The sequence below is a fragment of the Sander vitreus genome, unplaced genomic scaffold (assembly GCF_031162955.1).
Source record: "Sander vitreus isolate 19-12246 unplaced genomic scaffold, sanVit1 ctg344_0, whole genome shotgun sequence".
In the NCBI taxonomy this organism is placed as follows: domain Eukaryota; kingdom Metazoa; phylum Chordata; class Actinopteri; order Perciformes; family Percidae; genus Sander; species Sander vitreus.
The window spans coordinates 1-5000 of record NW_027595482.1 but is presented as its reverse complement, the minus strand read 5'-3'; positions in this window follow the sequence as shown (position 1 = coordinate 5000).

Sequence of the window (5000 nt, the reverse complement as noted above, 5' to 3'; positions counted from 1 at the left end):
TTTTTAAGTCAAGTTTAAAAACATTGAAAAGGGGTTTATGAATAAAGAATATTTTTAAGTTGACTATATTATATATATATATATATATATATATATATATATATATATATAGTACGGAGGAGTTTGAGTCAGAAAAGTGAAAGAAGATATCAAAATGAGATGAATGTATGTTTGAGCCAACCTGTCCATTAATGAAACATTGCCTATTATTCCTCAGAGAAGAGCTGTGTGAACAGCTCTAGTTTACATTAATAAATAAATGGTCTAACGTTTCTGTTTCCATACGGTAGGGACACATCTAGAGAGACTCTGGTTACAGGGGAAAATGGTGAAGAATGTTAAATGATATTTCTTTTACTTTGTTTGTAACTAAAAATGTAAATGGGTTACTCCATGCTCTATTCCAGTTAATATTTTCATATACGAGGACCATTAGTATCTGGAGGCAGGGATGGGTTTGGCACATTAAAGGTCTTTATTACTTTGTTGTTGACTTCATTTATTGAAGCACTGCTGGAGAGAGATATGTGAAGTAGGGGAAGATCCCATGGGGTATCGCTCTGGGGGAAGGCATCAGTTAACATTTGATTTGAGTTATTTAATAATTGGGTTACCAGTAGAATATAGACAGCTTACAGGACAGACAGACAGCTTACAGGACAGACAGACAGGTTACAGGACGGACAGACAGCTTACAGGACAGACAGACAGGTTACCAGTAGAATATAGACAGGTTACAGGACAGACAGACAGGTTACCAGTAGAATATAGACAGCTTACAGGACAGACAGACAGGTTACCAGTAGAATATAGACAGCTTACAGGACAGACAGACAGGTTACAGGACAGACAGACAGCTTACAGGACAGACAGACAGCTTACAGGATAGACAGACAGACAGACAGCTAGAACCTAGACAGGTTACAGGACAGACAGACAGCTTACAGGACAGACAGACAGGTTACAGGACAGACAGACAGCTTACAGCAGACAGACAGACAGGTTACAGCTAGAACATAGACAGACAGGACAGACAGACAGCTTACAGCAGACAGACAGACAGGTTACAGGACAGACAGACAGCTTACAGGACAGACAGACAGGTTACTAGTAGAATACAGACAGGTTACAGGACAGACAGACAGGTTACCAGCAGAATACAGACAGCTTACAGGACAGACAGACAGGTGAACCTAGACAGACACACAGACAGCTTACAGGACAGACAGACAGGTTACCAGCAGAATATAGACAGTTTACAGGACAGACAGACAGCTGACCAGCAGACATACAGACAGGTTACAGGACAGACAGACAGCTTACAGGACAGACAGACAGGTTACAGGACAGACAGACAGCTTACAGGACAGACAGACAGCTACAGGACAGACAGACAGCTTACAGGACAGACAGACAGGTTACAGGACAGACAGACAGCTTACAGGACATACAGACAGGTTACTAGTAGAATATAGACAGGTTACAGGACAGACAGACAGGTTACCAGTAGAATATAGACAGCTTACAGGACAGACAGACAGGTTACCAGTAGAATATAGACAGCTTACAGGACAGACAGACAGGTTACCAGTAGAATATAGACAGGTTACAGGACAGACAGACAGCTTACAGGACAGACAGACAGGTTACAGGACAGACAGACAGCTTACAGGACAGACAGACAGCTTACAGGATAGACAGACAGGTTACCAGTAGAATATAGACAGGTTACAGGACAGACAGACAGCTTACAGGACAGACAGACAGGTTACAGGACAGACAGACAGCTTACAGGACAGACAGACAGGTTACCAGTAGAATATCATGTTTAACCAGTTTTCTATAAAGAGAGTCTTGTTTCTACACATGATGTCCATGCAGTCTGTTGGTGGAGTATATGGGGCATTGAATGTTCCACAAACTGTTCAGAAATCTTTTAATCCAGTTGGTTTTTAATATCTCATTGAAGAGTGAGACGTCAATTACTGATAAACCCCCCTCCTCAATTCTATTAGTCAAGATGTTTTTCCTAATATTATGGGGCTTCTTCCTCCATATAAAGTTATATATATATATAATATATATAATAGTTTGTCTAGATTGGCACATTGTAACTGAGGTATTTCCATTGAAGTAAATAAACATGCTGCTGTGAGAGACCTTCAGGAAGAAGAGCCTGCCGTACATAGATCAGTCTCTCACAAGCCAAGAATCACACTTCTTATGAATAGAGTCGTGTAGTAAAGATATCTTACTCTCTGTCATCAATTTGTGATTATGACTGATTTTGATTCCAAGATAAGTTACTAAATTATTTAAATTTATGCCACGTATTTGACCCAAATGTTTATTTTTAAGAGACACTTTGAAAGATTTAGATTCAAGCCTGAGCTTTCAGAAAATTGGTTTACAACATTTAGATTCATTTTTAGAAACAGGGTTGTGTCATCGGCCAGCTGTGACATTTGTATTTCTCTTTCATTTAACGTAATTCCTTTGAATGTACTCTTGAATGTAGAATTTGAGCTACATCAACAATAGAGGAGGCGAGGTGGGGCAGCCCTGGCAGATACCTTCGTTATGTCAAATCTGGGGAGGTGGAGGAACTGTTTCCTCCCACGTACAGAGTTTTAACAGCATTAATACAACTCTTACCAAAATTAAAAAAGTTTAAGGTGTCAAAAATCAAAGGCTTTCTAAAACTCTAAGAATAAAATAAGGTGTTCATCATCTAGAAAGTCTTTGTGTTCAATCAGATCTAAAACTAGGCGAACGTTATCGGCTACGTGGCGTTCATCAATTAAAGTGTGTAGTTCAGATTTGAGACGCGTTGTTAAGATAGATGCTAGAATCTTATAGTCATTATTTAGCAATGTAATGGGACGCCAATTCTCAATTAATAGAGAGTCTTTGTGAGGTTTTGGGATAAGTGTTATGCCACCTTGCCTCAGAGAAGGAGGACGTTCCCCCCTGTCAAGAGATTCTTTGAAGACAGCTAAAAGAAATGTACCTAGTGACTCAGAGAAACATGTCTACAACTCAGAGGTCAGACCATCACAGCCTGCTGACTTACTGTTCTTTAACTGAGTTATTCCCCATATAATCTCCTCAAGAGTTATGTCCTGACAGCAGATTTGATTATATTCTGCATCCACACATTTAGCTGAGTTAAACAAGCTAAAGCTTTCCTATGGATCTTTGAGATTAATATCTCTCAAGTAAAGTTTTTATAGGACCTGAACAGATCGGGTTGCGTTACCTTTGCGTAAGGATGGACGCCTGGCCAATAGTAGTGTGTGAAAGCTATTGAAGGGCGGGTCTTGGAGACCTGGCCAATAGTAGTGTGTGAAAGCTATTGAAGGGCGGGTCTTGGAGACCTGGCCAATAGTAGTGTGTGAAAGCTATTGAAGGGCGGGTCTTGGAGACCTGGCCAATAGTAGTGTGTGAAAGCTATTGAAGGGCGGGTCTTGGAGACCTGGCCAATAGTAGTGTGTCAATGCTGTTGAAGGGCGGGTCTTGGTGTGGCCATAGTAGGACAAAATATCGCTTCCTGGCTCACTTCACCCGGATGAACACAGGGGGCCGCGTTCAGCCAATATTAAACATATTAATTATCATTCTTTTTAAAGATGTTTTCTTTACTTTTTTATTTTTAATTAAATATATATATATATATATATATAGTTATTTATTTATTTATTAAATATTTGGCTTTCTAAAATATGCTTATTTTATTATTTTTTGTATAGATATTTATTTTAGATAAAAATATATTTATTTTATTTTTATTACTATTTTTTATATATTTGGCTTTGTGTATTTAATATTTTGTTTGTATTTTATTTTTCACCACTCTTTATTTTTATTATAATCAAGAACATTAATATATATATATATATATATATATATATATATATACTGTATATAAATATATACTGTATATAAATATATATAGTATATATATACTGTATATAAATATATATATACAGTATTTATATGTATATAAATATATATATATTTATAAACTGTATATATATATAGTATATATATACAGTACACTGTATGTATATATATATATATATATATACAGTATATATAGATATATATATATAGTATATATATTTACATATATAAATATATATATACAGTATATATATATATATACAATATATATACAGTATATATATGCAGTATATATATATATATATATACTAGTATATATATACTGTATATAAATATATATTTATGTACAGTATATTTTATATTTATATATATACAGTATATATTTATATTTATATAGTATATATATATACTGTATATATATAAATATATATGTATATACAGTATATATACTGTATATGTATTTATATATATAAATATATATAGTATATAAATATATATTTATATATATATATAGTATACATACATTTTTATATATATATATAAATATATATATACAGTATATATATATTTTCATATATATATACAGTATATATATTTTTATATATATACATTATATATATAACAAGAATGTAATCATCACATGTAACATTAAAAAACATTAAATTACATCTAAAAATGAATAAATTGTTGTTTTCTTGTAGTATTTTAATGTTTTTATGACAGAAACATATTATTAATAAACTTTATTAGTAGAGAACATTTCAGACAAAGTCAAAAATATAAAACACACTTGATAATAATACAAATGAAAAAATAAATGAAAACAATATATATATAATAAAAAATAATATATATTAATTATTTTTTTTATTTTTTATAATTTTGTTTAATTTGGCGTTTCTAAAGTAAATATATTTATTTAATTTGTATTATGAATTTTTTTTAATAAATATGTGTATTTGATAATGTTATTAATGTTATTTATGATGTATCTTATTTTTTTAAAAGTTGCTTTTCATTAATACACTTAATATTAATTTCTTAAAAAATAAATGAATTAAATAACATAAGTTGTAAATAATTAAAATCAACAATAT